Here is a 19,205-nt window from a genome sequence, read left to right on the forward strand (position 1 = left end):
GGACAGCCTGTTGGCTGCTGTCAAAGTTTCTCATAATGAAACTGAAGCTTCTGAGGTCATTGAAGGTGTCACGGCTTCCCCCCCTGCTTGTGTCTCCACCTGGACTCCGCCCATCCCAGACTCCTCTCTCTTCACCGCCTGCCGTATATATCTACCCTGGTCCTTCGTCCACTCGTCACCAAACAGTTGGTACCTGAATCTCAGCCGCTCAGTTTATCTCCTGCGCTGTAACCAGTCCCTGCGTCGTGTCTCAGAGATGTCTTATGTTTATTGTTGGAGACATTTTGTTTCTCTGGCAACATCATCATCAGCAGCAGTGCTGACATGTCAAATGTTAAAACATCATGTGATGAAACCAACAGCACAGAAATGATTCCTCTGGTTTCAGGTGTTAAAGTCAGTTGTTTTACACTGAGTGTCCTCTGATTACTCCTCTGCTGACAGTCTCTCACAGGCCTCTGTTATATCCTGAGATCTGCAACCAAATGTTTACAGTCTGTGCTTTCTAATTATTCTCTTTGTCTTCCAGCTTTTAGTTTCAGCTCGTCCACAGCTTTTACATCAGTGACAGAAGAGATGTTTTAACTTCTTATTTCAGTCCTCAAGGCAACAAACTAATGAATTTAACTTGACTGAACACAGCAGAGGTGAGATAAACTGGTATTGTTTCAGGAATTATGAGTTTATCAAAAGCTTCTCAAGGTTAAATATTGACTTTGATGATGTGACTGGACCTTCACCGACTCCCCTAGAGGCCAGGTTTGTGAGTCAACTATAAAACCATATCAGGGGGTGTGTTGGCGGGAGGAGATATCACAGAATTGATCCCAAACATTTTGCTCATTTACTGCCTCCTGATCCTTTCCTCTCAGTCTTTTCCCCAGAGGAGATCTCACAGGGATTATATTGAGATCTTTGCCTCAGCATTCAGGCTCTGCCAGTTTATTGATCATCGTCTGCATGTGTGGTTTTATACTCCTGTTTACTCTCAGCAGGAGGGTGGTTTTCTGACTCGATTCAAGCATCTGTTCATCATCGTGATGGATGGAGTTTCTCCATTGCTCGCAGAGGAGGGCAGATTGATCCATGACGACAAGGAATAATCTGGCCAGCTTTCCCTGAATGTGTAAATCCTCTATGCTGCATCTGCATTTACTGACATTAAACTGAAAAACTGAAACTGTAAATCAGCTGCAGATTTATCAGTGATGGATCTGAATCAGCAATGCAACACTAAAATGTCACATGTGGAAAGTCTAGCATGCGTAGAAACACCTGTTTTGCAGTCAGTTGTGGTAAAATTTGACTAAGAATAAAGCTCAGACTCCATCTCAGTCACTAATGTGTTCTGCACAGATCAAAAAACCCCAAGTGTAAATGCATCACGAGGCGTTCAAGACAGATTGAATCCTCATTGATTCTCACCAGATGTTAAAGGTTGTATATGGAGAAATCCCTGACACCTGTGGACATTAAGTGAACTGCAGTCTGTGTCCTGTTACTAGCATCCATAGAGTTCTTATCCCTAGTCCCTGTCTTTACCAGCCCTCACTGAGTGTTTGATGGAGGTGCACGAGTCGCAGTCCGACCGTGAAGATAACATTACAGACCAAGCAGAGGTTAGCCAGGTAGCTGTGACTTAGCTACACTGCAGGGATCCAGCGTTGGTTTGTTAGCCGATGAAGTGATTATCAAAGGTGAGCTCGTCGATTTATCGGCCAGATCAGATCAGATCAGATCGTTATCCACTCAACACAGTAGTTTGCTACTGATCTGTCCATGTTAGCAGGCAAGCTAACGCTAGAGAGCAGTAACGTTAGCTCACCTGTCCAATAGGAAGAGAGACAGCTCAGGGTCAGGTTTGATCCCCAAAGACGAACAAAGGTCCCTCCATGAACCAGATGCTGATGTTGACCCCAGTCTTCCCTCGATGTCGCTCCAATTCTACGTTTGGCCAAACGAGCTTCATCAGATAAAGTTTTCTGGTCTGTGTTTTTGTGTGGAGTTTGTGTTGAAGTATTTCTTGTGTCGGGAACCAGACGTTTCATAACGGCGGCGGACTCGGATTCTGAATCCAGGAGTGAACATCCTGAAAACTTGACCCGAGTCCTTTAGATAGAAATCAGTCCACAGGGTGTTATAGACAACAGAGGAGTGAAATGTCTTACATGTAAATTACTTTAAATTGTTCCACACAGTTCTCTATTAAAGTAAAAGTCCATTTTCATTTGCCTATTTTAAAAACTTTTAATCTATAAACGTAGCTGGAAGTAGTTGGACAGAACTACTTTTGAAGTCAAACCCAGCCCCAACACTAGAGCCCAAAGTCTTCAGAATACCACCACCAACAGTAAAAACCCTCCACTGTACATTTCCTCTTTTATTGTTAATGCTCAGAACCTTCTGGTCTCCTGTGCCGTGAACCTTATTTGATTGTAACATTTCCTTGCTGAGGTCCTGGTGTGGAGATGAAGTGTGAGCTGATATGTTTAAAATCAGAGATGGGAAATGGTCTTCAGAGAAATCAGATTTCTGGAAGACGCTCAAGGACATTTTTAAGTGTTGATTATCACATTTTTATATCAGAACATCTCTTCATTTTAAAACAGGCTTCCCCCAGAGAGAACTCCTCTTCACACAGGCTGACTTTTATTATCTGAAGAGGATGATGAGGAGGAGAGAGAATAGTGAGCAGGACGAGGTGGGAGGAGGAGGAGGAGGAGGACAGACTGACATGTGCTTTAATAAAACAACTCATAAACACGAAAAATCTCTCACACCCACATTCACACACCCACAAAATGAGGACATGTTGGTCATTTTATCTGTGAGTTTTTAACTCACAGACAAGAGCAATGCTGCTCCTTTAGTTTTCTACGTAGAGCATCAGCTGGTGAGGTTGATGCCTCTTTGATTGGGGAATAATAGAAACACCTGCCAGTACAATACAGTTCGACAGCAGCACAAAACCCATCCTCCATAATGATCATACAGTTTCATCAACACCTAGAGCCATTTAGGTCCTAATACTGAAGAGAGATCCCTTTAGTCTAACCAGAAACATCACTATATATCACTACCAGACTCCACTGAGCTGCTGGAATACCACTGCCTCCATCTGTTAGTGTGTTTATTGTGTGACTCTCAGTCGTGGAAGAATTAATGGGACGATATGAAAATTTCATGTCATGATAATTCTGGCTATAATTCTTGTGATATTCATAAACATTTAAACTCCAAAACACACTGAAATCACTTTTCACTGCATCACGGAGATGACACATCACACAGTGAAAACCAATCAAACAATCTTTGGGTAATTATAAATCATGAACTGTTCCTTATGGCCTGTGACCAAATTAATGTCACAGTTAACATTTAAGGAAAAACTAAACTGAGATCACAGCTCCGCTCTGGTCTGAGACTGCGGAGCTACTCGCTGTTTAGCCACATAGCTAACGTTACCTGTCTAACGTTAGCTTGTGATTAGACATTTAGACAATTAGACATGTTAGCAGGTGATTTAGACATTTAGAGAAGGGCAGTGTTTGTATAACTGAACCGACACTTCCTACATTCAGTAACTGACAGTAACGTAATTTATTTTACCTGGAGTTTCTTTCACAGTATTTCTACACATCTGATTTAATTCAGTGAACAAAATCAGCCATAATGACAGGCTCAGTATTTTTGGAATGACTGGAAAGATGCAGCTCCCCCTTGTGGCAGTTCAGTATAAATCAATACGGGAGTCTATGTTTGCTAGATAGATTTTCTCTAAGTCACTCGGGAGGATATTAACAATTATCCCCATTCATTATCATCCTGGTGAAGGAAATTCACTACGATCAACTTGTTGTTTTTGTGTTCTGCTCAGTTAAATTCCTGTTTTTTGTCAGTGGAGTGTGGTAGTGATATATAGTGATGTCTCTGGTTAAAGAAAACATGGGGAAAGAAAGCCCACATTCAAAAATACTGTATCCTTCAAAAGTACAGGTTCTGCATTTTCATCTCATCGTCCAGCAGCACACTGAGCCTCCTCCTCCTGCTGTGATTTACCACCAGATTACATTAATCCAGCCATCTTTAGTCCCTGTTTACACCCAATTCACAGCATTACTGCTGGCCTGTGCCTTTCCAACACTGTCCAATGAATCCTGCCTGTAAAATCCAGCAGGCCCACACACTGGCTGACAGATTACAGCATAATGTATGTGAGAGACAGAAAACAAAGAGATGGAGGAAGAGACAGGGAGGAGATAGAGATGAGGAGAGACAAAGGAAAGAGGCAAATTATCTAAAAAAGATAAGGGTAAGATTAAAAAAAGAATCAACGAGGAACGAAACAAGAAAAACAACAGCAGCTTTTTGTTTATTTAAGTGATATTCAGAGACTTCTCAGAGGAGTAACTCTCTGCCTCCACCGTCCACAGTAACTCCACAGTAACTCCACAGTAACTGTGTGAACGTGAAGGAGCCAAAACACACGACTGAGGAGTTCACAGAGCTGAAACAGAACCAGCACCGTGACCGTTCATTTACATGAAGAGGATCTGCCATAAGAGTTTGTTGCTGTAGAAGCTGATGTGACCGGTCCTATAGAAAGAAAAGAGAGAGAGGGGGTTGTCATGGCGACTATTCAGTTCTACAGCCTGCTGCTGCAGTGGCTGCTGGGAAACGAGGGATAATTGGCCCTGTAAATAAAAGAGAAGCAAAACAATACATCAGCTGAGAACACACACACACACACACACACACACAGGCTGGTGGGAACAGGAGGACCAGGTGTATATGTTGTGTGTTTGCTGTAATGAAGCTGCGCTGCGTTCACTGACTTTCAGTTCAGTTTATTCTAAATATAAATGTACAATTAACGCGTGCAGGGTGGAGCAGTGGTTAGCACTGTCTCCTCAGTATCTGATCGCACGACACTTTGAGATCAAGCAGAAGTATGTTGTTTTTCAGCTGTTAGATTTCTTCTTCTTTTTAACTCCATGTCTCCTCCCAGGCACCATAATTTCCCACCTACTTTGTCTCTTTGCATGTGCATGATATCCTGTTCTGGGACCTCTCCTGGCTGCAGGAAATGCAGCAAATCCTCCTCCATGATTCTTGTTTTTAATCGATTCCCAAAAGGTCAGAAAAATTCTCTTAAAAGTTAATCAAGATCTCGCAAAAGTACGTCTTTTTAAAACTTTCCCTCCATGTCCCTGCTGCTGTGACAACACAGAGGTGTGCCAGGCCAGTAGATGGCGATGTAACCTGATGAGTCTGCAGCACAAACACAGCTCGACAGTCTGTCGTTGTTGTTGTTGTTGTTGTTGTTGTTCTGCTCAGGCGTGGCTGTTTGCAAACTGAAACCTGGTTTCAAAAGTTTTCAGGCCCCTAAATGCTGTTGTCACGTGAACAAAACCAAACAAAGGTTTACTGTTTTGTACAAACACTGTTGTCGTGTAAACGGGACCTGAACTGCTGCCAGACTGGATCCTGATTTTGATCTTTTCTTACAGGGGTGGATATTCTGTCTTTGGACATCCTGTTTTGTCCAATGAGTGAACAGTAAAGTAAATCCAATAAATCTTGCAATGAAAGAGCATTTCCAGCCTTTATGCTAAGCTAAGCTAACCGGCTGCTGACTGTAGCCAAAACTGTTTTGTCTGCTCATCAGATAAAAGTCAAATGAAGACTTTTGGATCAGTCTCTTTCACACCAAGACAAAAACATTAACGCTGAGGTTTGAGCTTCACTGACTGAGATCAGTGTATTTGTCCAACAGTACAAATGACTCCTGAGGAATGTAATGAGCCTGATCACTGTAGTGTACTGTGTACTGTGTTTCCTGCTCATGTTCTGAAACCTCAGGCTGTTGTGTTTCACTCAGAGACACAGGCAGTGGAGTATATGATAGATAATTAGAGAGAGGAGACGAGGGGATTCATGTTCTTAAGGTCCACCTGTTGCCTTCACTCGTCCAATCCAAGCATAGATACTGCTGTTTAATAACAAGGTTCATGTAGAGAACATTTTAGCCACAACATTAAAACCAGCTCCATAAAACTGGGCTCAGTGGATCCTCTGGGTCCTCCATGGATCTGGCTTGTTCTGGATCATCCCACAGATGCTGGATCAGATCAGGATCTGGGGAGTCTGGAGACATGAGGCTGGCTTCACTGAACCTAACAACCACAGTCTGCATAAGCACATAATTCAGTCAGAAAGCTACTCAGGAGGAATGACTGTGACTGTGTAAGTTAATGAGCTCCATTATTAGATCTATTACATTTGAACATTCCAATAAATGAATGTGTTGCTTAGACGTATTCCTGTGGCGTGAATGATGTTTTATTATTTCAGCTGCAACCCTGGTGGTAGCAAATAAAAAATAAATATAAAAACATAGGCAGTGGTGAGTAGGTTTAAGTACAAGGCTTTAGTGCTTCAGCCTCTGTACAATCTAAGCACAGTGAAATGGCATTGACTACTTTGCTTCAGTGCTGGTGACCATTAAGTGATGGTCACAAGTCATCTGGGGTTAACATCATCATTTAATATACAACAGTCATATGTCATAGGATCTGCATTGTTTACATTTCATGTACCTGCTGTGACATGGAAGCCTTCTTTTGTAGACTGTGTGAGTGTGTGACCAGGGAACACTACAGAGGCACTGAGTAGCTTTGTTAGAGCACGTGTCACCTTATGTACTGCCCTGCACACAGTGTTCTTATTCAAGTTCTCATCGTCACCCACAGCACACAGAAAACTGCCACTGGCGAAGTAGCGCAAGGCAATGCAAACAATGCACTGTAAGTGCATGACTGGCACCATAGAAGCTGACACAATTCCCTCGGATGAGAATCTGTATCTTTCGTATAGTATAAGTGTTGGGGAAAGCCAAAGAGTTTTGACGATCTCTGACAACTCTTCCTCTCCTGAGAGACCCTCTCTTGAACCACCGTCGTAAGACTGAAAATCCAGCGTTAAACCTGAAGTTACGTCGCTAACCGCTAATCCTGCTTGGTAGTACAGGCCTCAGTCAACACCTTGGTCTGTTGTGTTCCTGAGACATTTCTTGGCAGTTGCTGCCATGTGGTGGGTTTGTCCTGCTGGGGGAGGACTCTGTTGTCATGGGGGGTGTTTGATCTGGGTGGTACAAGTCAAAGTAACGTCCAGATGAGTGAAGGAGCAGAGGTTTCCCAGCGGAGCTCTGGACTGTGACCAGATGATCAGCGTTATTCACTTCACCTGTCAGAGGTTTAATGTGGAGGCTGATCACTTTAAGTTCATGTGACACGATGGAAATGACAGATAACTGAACGATAGATAATTAAAATCAGTTTACTTTTATCTCTGATTAACAACAAGAAAAACTTGCTGATGAATGATGAACGTTGTTTAATGGTTGCTTTGTTAATCAGATCAGTGAAATGTAATCACCTGCTGACCTGAGTCTGAGTTAGAGCCAGACTCTGCTTCTTTTCCTCTGCTGAAAAAATCTGTTCCAAATCTGTCTCAGTTGTTCGTTAGCACATTGTTAAATATTTCACCAAGTTCAATTCAAATCTGTGAGGTGGTTCTGATTCATATCTAACAGTGAGGCCAAAAACAACCTGTTTGCCAGAGGAAGCAGAGGAAACGAAGATAAAGAGTTTAAACTCATGACTGCAGCTCTGCAGGGTGTTTGAGCTACATGCTCAATGCTACATCAGCGTGCTAACATTTGCACTTAAAGCTCCCCTGCACAGTTTTCTTGGAGTTTTGTTTCTAATTTCAAAATTCAGTTGTTTACATCAGCCTGCAGCCGTCCATCATGCATCACATCCACCTGTAGTAATGTGAAACCTCTGAATACAGACTCACCACAGTAACCACATTAGCATGCTGCACTCCATTCATTCACAACAGGAACAGTCTCTGAACTTATCGATCGCACCTTGTGTAACGTATGTGGGGTTCTCCATCTTGTGGTCCCAGTCTAGAGGGGAACTCAGTTATTTTAGTTGATATTAACCTAATATCAGAATCAGAATCAGACTTTATTGCCAAGTAAGTTTGCACAGTGATAGTAAACAAACAGTGATAGTAAATAAAATTTCCACACAAATTAACAAACAAAATAAAACACAACGTGCACCAACACACCGAGGCAGCCATCCGCAGCGCCATCTTGTCGATTAATATCACAGAGCAGGATCAGCAAAGCCAAAAAACAAAGCTGTCTTTCTTGGCTGGAAGATTCTCTCTAGCAACAAAGTCTCTCAGCAGTCAGATCCTCCTTCCTGCTACAAAATGGACAGCAGAATATAAACCAGGCTGGGCTTATAAGGTTACAGAGGAATGAACAGTGTGAGGAGAGGCAGATAAGATATGATGCTTGTGGTTTTGGCAGCAGGAGATTAAGATACAGATGACAGCGAGAGAGAACAAGTACAACATGTGGGGTGTTTTAAACTGAAGATAGAATCAGGAGAGAGCATGTAGAGGACATCAGGAGATAAACAGGATTAAGATACAGCATTTTAACACATTCAGGGGTTTTGCCCAACAGATTTATGAACTCAGATTAATGAATCATTTACAGTATGAAATGTGTGGATTCGTACAGGCAGAGGTAACATGGAGGCAAATTAGTACTGAAGTCCTCAACACTGTAAAATCTGAAGCCATGTTATATAACATGGAGTGCACTGCAGCTCTGTGATACAAGCCAATTAGGCTTTTTTTCTGACGCATATAGAAACAGTATTCACTGTGTTTTGACATGAAACGTCACACAGTTGTGCATCAAACAGGGTGAAACTGTCTCGGAGGTGGAAACTGTCCTGCAGCATGTAAATCACACACAGGAACATGGTGTTCCTTAATCTGTGGACTTTCAAGTTAGTGTCAACATGTCTGTAAATGAGACGCAGTTCAAAGAGGCTGTTATAAGCTGCTCTCTTTCATAACTCAAAGTCAAATCTGGGGATATCAGCTCAGATGTTCACTGCGAGATAACCTTCTTTAAATCTGCTTAGATATCGCAGAAACATGCACTTTGATCTCAGTTTCTTGGGTTTCAAGAAACTCAAGGACGATTTACAAAAACCAAGACACAGGACACAACAGATAAACAGAGACTAGAGGCTGTTGGCCTTGTTGAAGAGGTCAGGCTTGAGGTCTGTCACCTTGGTGTGACAGACAGAAAGCAGAAAAGAAAAGAAAGAAGGAAGAAAGAAAATCACGAACAGGACTCCATGTTGACATGAGCCTGGAATGAGAGAGTGGAGTCCAGAAAGACACCCAGGTTGCAGACTTCTGGAGGTTTGGAGATGAGGCAGCTGTCAGGTGTCTGGAGCATGTTCTCTGATGAGCTCTGTTTTATTGCTGTTGAGCTTGAGTAGGTTTGATGACATCCAGATTTTAATTTCATACAGACAATTGATGAGTGGTTGTGGGCGGAGCTGGGTGGAGGGTTTGATGCTGAGATAAAGCGGTGTGTCGTCAGCATAAGAACGGAACTAGAGACCGAGACCAAGAGGGAGCATGTAGATGGTGAGGAGAAGGCGTCCAAGCACAGAGCCATGAGGCACACCGTGGTTGACTGGGCCTGGAGGTGCAGCAGGAGCCTCCCATGGTGATGAACTGTTCAGTAGGACTGAAACCAGGAGAGTGCTGAACCGGTGAGTGTGGAAACAGGAGCTGCTAATAGTTACTTTTAATGGTGGCAGTGCCAAAAAATCAACTAATTCTAGTTTTAAAAATGAGACTCCAGTTCACCTTTTCTTCTGTGGGTGCCTCCAAAGCATATAAAGGACAGTGTGCCACCTTCTTGGGGTAATAGTGCAGGATATAGTGTCACACTCCATTTCCCTCTAGTGTTATTTTCCTCGATGCTCCACCTCTGCTCTGGTGTCTTTACGCTTATTAAAGTCAGACCCTCTGGCATCCAGACTTGTGCCTCAGTCATCAGCAGCGAAGCAGAAAGATAAATTAACAGGAAAGGAACATTTTTCCATGAGCTCTGGGATGAAAGAAACAACAATGCACCTGCAGAGTTTAATGGCCTGTGTGGTTGTTGTTACACACTCTCAGTGTTTCTGACAAGCAGTAGAAATGATGAATGGAAAATAATAATGAGCAAATTACTTTGGTGCAATGACGTCTTCATCTCGTTACAACAAAGGAGGGAATCATGGCTCTCTGCGGAGAGCACAATTACACTGTCAATTAACCTTTATTAACAGCATCACACCTGCGCTGTGATGCTGTTAATAAAGTGACATTTTGTGATTTGCCCTCAGACACAGGTTATTGGAAATGTTTAATTCTAATTGTAACCTAATGGGCGCTGGCAGGTGGAGAAACGCTGAGGAGAGACAGAAATGAACAGTTTGGACGTAGAAAGCAGATTTAAAGATGGTGAATAAGAAGGAGAAAGTATTATTAAAAGTCTATTTAACAGTGGTGCAAAGTAATTCTGAGGCCTTTGCACTTTGAGTTTTTCTGTTTATACTTAAACTACTCCACATTTATCTGACAGCTGCAGCATCCATCCATCCATCCATCTGTACCACCTTTAAGGGTCACGGGGGGCTGGAGCCTATTCCAGCTGACACTGGGTGAGAGGTGGGGTACATGCTATCAATTTGTACATCAATTTATTTTTTCAAACTTTTGTTTTTGTCATGAGTACTTTCACACAGAACAGAAATATTACGCAGCGAAAAAGTGATGTAATTTTCGGAAGGACATTGATTTTTCTGAGCTTTTGCTCCATGAATTAAGACGTCACAATCGCACAGACTGGGGCCCCAAAACAAGGCTGTCATGTGAACAAAAGACCGAACCACAACCAAAGATTTAGTTTGTATATGAAATAATAACCTTATAAAATACTTCACAAAAGAAAAGAATACTGGTTACTGCCAGTCATCCAGCAGAGGGCACCTCTGGGTGCAGGCAACATTGTAGATTTACACATAATACTGACAGTGTAATGGTGCAAGTCTGGTTGAAAATTGGCAAAGTCGCCCTTTAAGAAATGAACCAAACATGATCTTCTTCACGGGTCCATCTGAGACTGACAGAGATGATCTCCCAACAGCTGGTGGAACAGATTCTCCAGTCTGTGCCATTGAACCACCACAGAAGAAGAAGAGGATGCATGGAGTGCCAGTCAAAGCCTGTAGCTCAGTAACTGTGAGAGAAATGAGAGAAATCCAATCAAGCACCAAGCAGAGGCCTCTTTGATCTGCACTGACAGACAGACACATCCTTCACCATGAGTCAGTGTGAACACAGAATAAACAGACTTTAACCTGGTGTATCAGTCAGAGCTGTGAGTGGATGTTCTGCTCTGATGACGGGTCAGGTCTCAGCGTCCACAGCCTCCGTTTGATGGATGTGTTTACCAACCAGTGACCTCATGAAAAACCTGGATCCACCACAGCACAAACACACCATCGACAGAGCCACGAGGACGACATCTCTCTGAGCCTCATTCTCCCTCCCCCCACCTCTGATGATCAACTCACCGTGGCTATTTTCAGGAAACCAGTCAGATTTGTCTGGACCCACAGAGCAGGGTTGACACCCAGGCAGCTTTTAATTTTCATTTAGAAGTAGAAAACGTCAAAACAGTGAGTTCTGGAGTCGTAAGGAGAGTTGTTTCTTTGATTTCAAAGTGGATTCATGGATGTTTATTATGTGATGATGTGTATCAGGTCTGTGTGTTCACATTTGACTGGAGGTTTAACTCCTGTTTTGGGGTTTTAAAGCAGCCTACCATAACCATCTCCCTGAGCTGCAGCTGTCGATCATGTTGTTATGTTACAGAACACCTGCACACACCTGTAGATCTCACTTCACATCCTCAATTATAACCAGCCCCAAATCCATTTTTAGCCAACCGAGGAGGAAGGAGCCCAGACGTGGCTGAATGTGGAGGGAGGCAGCACTGCAGGAGACGAGTTGTTCATCGACAAATGTGCAACAGGCTCCGTCTGTGTTCTTTAATCACAGCTCGGTTTCAGCAGCGCAGCGTCTGTTCTTCAGTGTTTTGTTGTGGGGTTTTTTGCCTTAAGTACGTTGAAATATTTTAACTTTTGCAGTGAATTTCAGACAGATTGTGTTCAGTGTGCCACAGGAAGTTAGCATAAAAACTAATGTTCTAACTCTGATGGCATACTGAGCTAACATTGGTAGCATGCTAGCTGTGTGCATGATCCAGCGGTTGTTGATGCAGCTCCACAGCTCCTCACTGTCCATAAGACTGGACCACAAGAAACAGACAGAATTAGTGTTTAAATTAAACCTGTGTAAATAAACGTGTTCAGCTCATTTGAATGTGCTAACAGATCCAACCTTCTGTTGGCATTTCTTCATTAAGTGGTCTTTATGAGCTGTGGTCACTTTTAAACTTGTGCTGCTCATTTTTGTTACATTAATGTGATACAGTAATCTAGTGACATTCAGCTCAGACAATGAGCCGTTTTAGGAGGTGAAAGGTGAACTACTGGTCTAAACCAAGTCCCTGCCTCATTGTTGAAATCATGTGGTCGTATTAGAGGACAAAGACACTGGAAATAGGTTTTAAACCTTCATTGAATAGTTTGATATTGTCTGTGTGTATTAGCAGCCAGCTCACAGTCAGAGACAGAGACGCTATGACATTCAACAAAGGTCAAGAGACAGAGTCAGCACACAGTATGAGGACTGATGCATAGTGTGCAGTGTCACTCACTGATGCAGCACTGATCTCACTCTGTGTGTCAGGGTTATTCCATGTTTCCTTTTGATTTTCCTCTCTGTTTATCCTCCTGGTCGAGATGCCTAATGTTCCACTCTGTCTAACACTCTCTCATAGATCTAATACAGACAGTGAGGCTAATGGCTGCTGTGGTTGGACTGGTTTCCTCATGGCATCCTCAGAGGACGTACCCTGAAGAACCAAAACACTAGAACCAGAACACCTGCCTCATGTCCTCAGTGTGCAGCCAAACCACTCAAGACCTCTGGAGGTCCCTGTGGTACCTGACCCCAAGCAGCAGAACCTTTAAGTCCTGTGTCAACATGGACGAGATCACCTAATGCCCTATCACCGGTACGTGGTTTGTCCCTGCTGAGCAGGAGCACCCCTCGAGCCCTGTCACTTCAGAGATGCTTCAACACACTCGTCTGGTCACATGTCAACACCTACACACAGGTCCCAACATCCAACACGATGATACGACAACCGACTGTTCACTGACCGTCTAACGAATCCCACGCTTTGACCTGAGCTGCTGTTATGAGATAATCAGCGTCATCCTGAAGGGGACTTTCATCTCTCCACCTCAACAAAGCAACCTGATATCTACTGTAAATGTCACAGTCTGACCAGCACCGTTCATGATGCTGATTATCCCCAAGTGTTCAGTGATTTTCAAACCTGGTGAAATCTGTCATTTTAATCAGGGTAACAGTCTGTTTCGTTGCATCAGCGCTGTGGTTGTTAAGATGCACTTGGTTGTTTTTAACATTAGTCTTCAGACTTCAGACGTCTGGATCGGAAGTTAGAAACAAGCTGAGCTAACGTCATCAGAGAAACACTGATCTTTAACATGAAGCTGTTTTATTCAGAGTTTTCCTGGTTTGAATCAGCTGCTCTGTTTGTTGTGGAGAGGAGGAGACCTCTGAGGAGGATTCAGCTCCTGGAGCCAGCAACACTGAAGGAATCTGAACACAACAACTCCCATGATCCCACGCTCCATCACAACGTCATTAAACTCTGTCAGTCAGTCAAACAGTGGAACAGCAATGCACAGAGCACAGATACTACTTTATACCCTGAGGCAAAGGAAAGAAGAAATGATTTAGGATAAGTGCATTAACAACACAAAGGTTTATGTCATTATCAATCAAAAGAACCACGATTTTAAGTGGAGGACTATAATGAGACTATAATGATTATGGACAGATGGAGGGGAGGTTGATATGAAGGAAACAACAGACCCATATTTATATTACTGTAATGGAGAGATCGGAGGAGGTAAGATTGATATTCACCACCTGTCTTTGTTGTAGACTGATAACACCCAGCGTCACTGCTGAGGACATAAAAATATAACACAAACCAGAGAGAGTGAGGTCAAATCAGCCGACAGCCTGTGGATGTGGATGTGTGAACACTTGAGCTGATTAAAGCTGATGAATAAAGAGCGATGCTGTTGTTGAAACAGATTGTGACGAGTTCATCCATCAGGTCTCTTGTTGTCAGTTTGTGTTAAATGTCAGTGTTACTCCACTGTCAGGACAAACAGCTCAATAACTACAGAGGATGTTTCTCCAGCATTTAACAGCAGTTAATGTCAGAATAAGGATGGTGAGGCCTTTCATACTTTACAGCCGCTTTACAGCTTCCAATACAGCACAGGTCTGAGCTGAACACCAGCATTAACAGCTCAGGGTTTGCAGATTCAAGGTTCTCAGACGAGCGGCTGACGTTTGTTTTGACGAACGAGAGGAATGATCTCATGTTGCAAAGTGAAGCTGGCATGTTGTACATTTGGTGAAATGGGCCTGGAGATGCAGGTGTTACAGCTCCGTCCTGCCGTGTTTTACCATGAGAAACGTTGAAGCAAAGGTTACTGCTCCTGGAAAACACTAAAATAAAGGAGGTGTCCTCATGAGTGGTTTGGTCAGTGACACTAAGAGTGGAGTCGTTTTAAATGGGGAACATGGTGTTCACTTACAAGTGGGTTTGTCCTCTTCATGCCTCCTTCCTGTATCGGCACTGTCACCATCTGATAAAGGCGAAGAAGAGAAAACACAGTCCATGAGAAACCCAAACAGAGGTGGTAATTGTGGGTTTGGCTGCTGTTGTTTTTCTGTGTAAATGCTGAGTATTGTTCTCAGCTCAACCTCTGGAAACCTGTAGTTAAAGACACAGAGGTGAACAGAACGACATACCATCACACAGCAGGGATTAAACCCCTGTAGGTGGACGTGGCTGCCCTGTCGGCTCATTTAATTGACTCATCTGGCAAAGGACAAGCCATGAAAGCTGGTTAGCTTTGTCTAAATTGTCACTGAGTCATCTAATCGATGTGACCGTTTAAAGGTTGTCTGACATTTCATTCTGAGCGAGTGCTGCTTCACTACAAACAACTCAAACACAGACATCTGACATGCAGGGTGAGTCAGCCCAGCTGCTTCACTGCTCAACACGGGCGCAGAACATGTCTGCGTTTGTGGATGACTGTGCACCTAATGTTAGTTTTAACTCCTCCGGTTCGCTCTCACAGCTTCTACAGTGGTGTTTTCAGCTGTAGAGAGTACCTCTGTCCTCTGTCCTGAGCCGGAGATTTCCCCTCAGGAGGTGGAGGAGACCAAACACGGAGCTGAAAGAGAGGGAGTGTTACATCCATGAGGTTTACACGTGTATGTCTAACATGGGTTTTTAAACACAAGTTGAAAGAGGAAGAAAGAAAAAAGTCTAAGAACATGATATCAAGCAGCAGCACCAGAGGTCTTCACAGGTCCAACCGAAACCCCAGGACCTGAGACCTGACCTGGGTTTGGTTTATTCCAGTCAAATGTGAAGACCCGGCTGTGATCAGACAGATGGAAGTAAAGACGTCAGAACACAGAATCAACAGATTAGCAAAGCTAACATTAGCATTAGGTTTTGCAATAGTTAGCTTTGTTATGGAAGATGCAACAAAGCTGAGTCGAAATGAGTCGCATTTGTCTGTCACTGTGACAGGAGGTGGACTTTAAAGCTGAAATACAGAGCTGCAGGAATGAGTCCTAAAACCAGGAAGTAAGTTAGCATGTTAGCATGTTAGCACTTCCTGTTCCCTTGTCCCAAAGTCAGCATGTTTTTGGTCTTTGGTTTTATCATAAGCTCAAGACATTTTCAGGTTTTATTCTTTAGCTGCTCACAGTTTATTTTCTGGAATAATCCAAAACCCAATGAAAAAATCCCACTGGCTTTTTGTGGAGGGAACCAGACTGATGCTAACTTCAGGACTGGACTACACAAACACACATTAACCAGTTTCAGTCAGCAGGAAGGAATCACAGAAAACCTGGAACCAGTTTGGGTTTGGGTCCCAGACTTCAAGTCTGTTCTGTTTGGTTTATATTTCTGGAACCAGCACATCTGACCAGTCCTGTTCTCTCGTCCTCGCTCTGCCTCCTCTTTGTTCTTTTCATCTAATCCTTGACATGGAAAACACACCTTCAGCCGGATGTCACAGTTCTGCACAGTAAACAGACTGAAGGAGCTGCTGAGGCCCAGGTGAACACCTTAGAGACAGTTACAGCTGTAACAGACTCATTACATGGAAGGAAACAGCACTCCCACACACAATTTAATAAAAGCAAACATTTAAGAGCTTCGTACTGACGACTGTACTGTTTGGTTTGACCACAGAAAATAGAAATGACGTCAGACTTCCAGGTACTGGAGTGGGTAAAAGGTTGCAGGACTTTTACTTTGGCGTTTTAAGCACTTTGTTGACTGCAGCAGCTCAGATTCAGATGAGAGGTCAGGGTTTGTCCTCTGGTCCTGCAGGAAGCGTGTCGTGGGTGCAGGGTACACCTGCAGCTCTGATGGCTGCTGGCTGACTTCACCACCACAACATGATGCTCTCACAGATACACCCCTGTGGCCACATGTCAGAACAGTGTCTCCTGTTGCTGTTAAATGAATGTGGACCTGATGTGCTGGGATCACACCTCCTCACACAGATTCTCCTCTTTTTTTCTTTTTTTTATCCTGAGCCAAATTCACAGCGTCACACACGTCACTTCGTACTTCAGTAGATCAGTGGTGGATAAGTTGTCATGGTGACACCTGCACCATCTCCCTCTTCGGCGTCAGACTGTGGCTCTCGCCTGAACCGATATTTACCCAGAGGCCCTTTCACTACGCAGCGTCTGTATGTAATCACAGCTCCGGATATAAATAGACATGTAAACTAGAGCGTACGGTGGCAGTGACGCGCAGACTGCTGGATCTTGGTCTTCTTCGTGTATCAGGGAGGAAGTCGATCACATGGCTCAGTGGTGTACAAACACAAACACACCATGAGCACTTCTAACATCCTGATTTACATCCACTCCGCCTCCCTAAATTATTCATACCAGGACATTCGGTATTCATCGACCAGCTTCTCAGACAGGTTCTCCAGACACGAGGCCTGTTCAGTAACATCCCATCAACTGCAATCAAACACAAAGAGCCTTTAATGATGAAAACATCATGTTTGACTGCTGGAAATGGATGAGTACATGTTTTCATTTAGACTTTAAGGTAAACAAGTCTGAGACTGTATGTTTAAATATACAAATTGGGCATTATCTAATTACATATGTGCTAATTTACACTAAGAGCAGAAATCTTAATATTGCATAAAGCCAGGTTCATAATTCTTGTTTTATTTTGTCGACAAACTAGAGTCAAAGGTTTTTACAGAGGGGAGTTTGGATCATCTCTTCATCACTCCATCAACCAGAAAATACTGTAAAGACCATGAAAAAATACATCTTCATCCTGTTATTAGGAATGTACTGTTCTGTACATCAGACTGTGAATGATATATGAACAAACCCCTCAGTAAAAACTTTCAGAATATAGACAGGAATAAAACTGGAGAGTGTGGTGAATCTAAGTGCTAATGCAGTGGAGATTTCTGTGTGAGGAAAAACTCATTCTAAGAAAAGCCTTTAATGATTTGTATCATAAATTCCATACATTTACATTGGAAACCAGTATTTACAGACATAATGTCTAATCACTTGTCATCTGTTCTGGGAAGGTGTTGGACGGCATCAGTCTGAACTCTCTGGGTCTGATTCCAGCAGTTTGAGCTGCTGACTCTCACTCAGTCAGAGGGAGATGGAACCTGCTCAGGTACACAGAGCAACAGCAGGTGTTCAGGGAGCAGAGAGGGAACGACAGAGACACTCTCCCTCTCACACTGAACCATCACAGTGATATACAGAAATATTAGATAATGTTGCTGTGGAGAGCTGCTGATCTACAGGAGAAGAACATTCAGAGCTGCCTGTGGATCTTTTCAGGCCTCTCTCTCTCTGTTGTTTACTTCTTTATTTCTTGATGCTGATTGTTGAGAAATGTTTGCTGGCATCGGTTCAGCCACTTCAGTTAAATGCTCCATTCAGAAGTCATTCAGTGCAGACGAGCTGTGCTCTCCTCCCCTTCATCCTGCTGCTTTGAGATGATGAGAGCTTCCACTGAGCAGTTTAAAACATCACAATGCTGCAGCACAGTCGCCACAGGCCAGAGAGTCGTTTGTTTTCAGCTCAGCGTCAGTTAAGAAACACTGTCTGGGGAATCACAGCATTATGAATAATATCTCCTCAGTTTTCTGGGACAGTGCTCAGGTCACGTCACGTTAAATTTCTCCACTGGAATCATTAGCCTTCGTTCTCTTCAGATGATGGGAGAGACATGAAGCGATGCCTGAAGGGAGACTTTTACTTGTTTTAGTCATTATTTTTTACAGCTGCAGCAGCAGTTTACCTCCACAGATCTCTGTCAGAAACAACAAGAAATATCCAGCTGGTGACGACACTGTAGGAGGGAGATACACCCAGTGCTGTAGTTAGTTTGTAGTAGTGTGTATACTGTGATGAATCCTCCACCTACACACACACAACCCAGCCCGACACACATGTATACTGTGAATTTGACATTCACACACAACTGAGCAGTAGATATGTATTTTAAATATAATGAAACCTTTCATTTTGAGCAGTATAAGCAAAGTAACACACACATTTAGCACAGTCAGTTAAATCTATGTGTTTCACTAAAGACTTGAGAAAACGCTGAGCTTCACCCAACAACAGCAGCCTAAAACAACAGTTCATTCTCCCTCGCAAACACGGACAGACTTAACCAACAGCTTATAAGATGACGACACAAAACTACAGTTACACAGAGTGTCCAGTAGGTGGCACGCCTCGTCTCAGGTCAATGCGCTAAAGCAAAGATAAAACAGCGCTGTGCAATGTGGCATGAGACTAACATGAAAAACTGGTACAACATATTATGTTGATGCAACACATTAGCATTTATGCTAGCTATCGTTCACTAAGAGGAATACGTAAGAGAGAGGAGCTGATCATAATGAGGAAGGTGCTAACTTAGCTAAGGTTGATGCACTGCGTTATCATAGTTAGCCAGACAGATTATCTTCAGCCACACAGTA

At 43.2% G+C, this 19,205-nt stretch overlaps 1 long non-coding RNA gene across 1 annotated transcript; it reads right to left on the reverse strand.

Annotated features, from left to right (window-relative positions):
• Positions 1 to 12,307: 12,307 nt before the first annotated feature.
• Positions 12,308 to 14,993, reverse strand: LOC127143171 (uncharacterized). The gene is made up of 3 exons (XR_007814415.1): positions 14,932 to 14,993; positions 14,715 to 14,765; positions 12,308 to 14,625 (listed from the first exon to the last, which is right to left on the reverse strand). It is a non-coding gene; the product is annotated as an uncharacterized LOC127143171 (long non-coding RNA).
• Positions 14,994 to 19,205: the final 4,212 nt, after the last annotated feature.

Source organism: Lates calcarifer, linkage group LG1, assembly GCF_001640805.2.
Source record: "Lates calcarifer isolate ASB-BC8 linkage group LG1, TLL_Latcal_v3, whole genome shotgun sequence".
Taxonomy (NCBI): domain Eukaryota; kingdom Metazoa; phylum Chordata; class Actinopteri; family Centropomidae; genus Lates; species Lates calcarifer.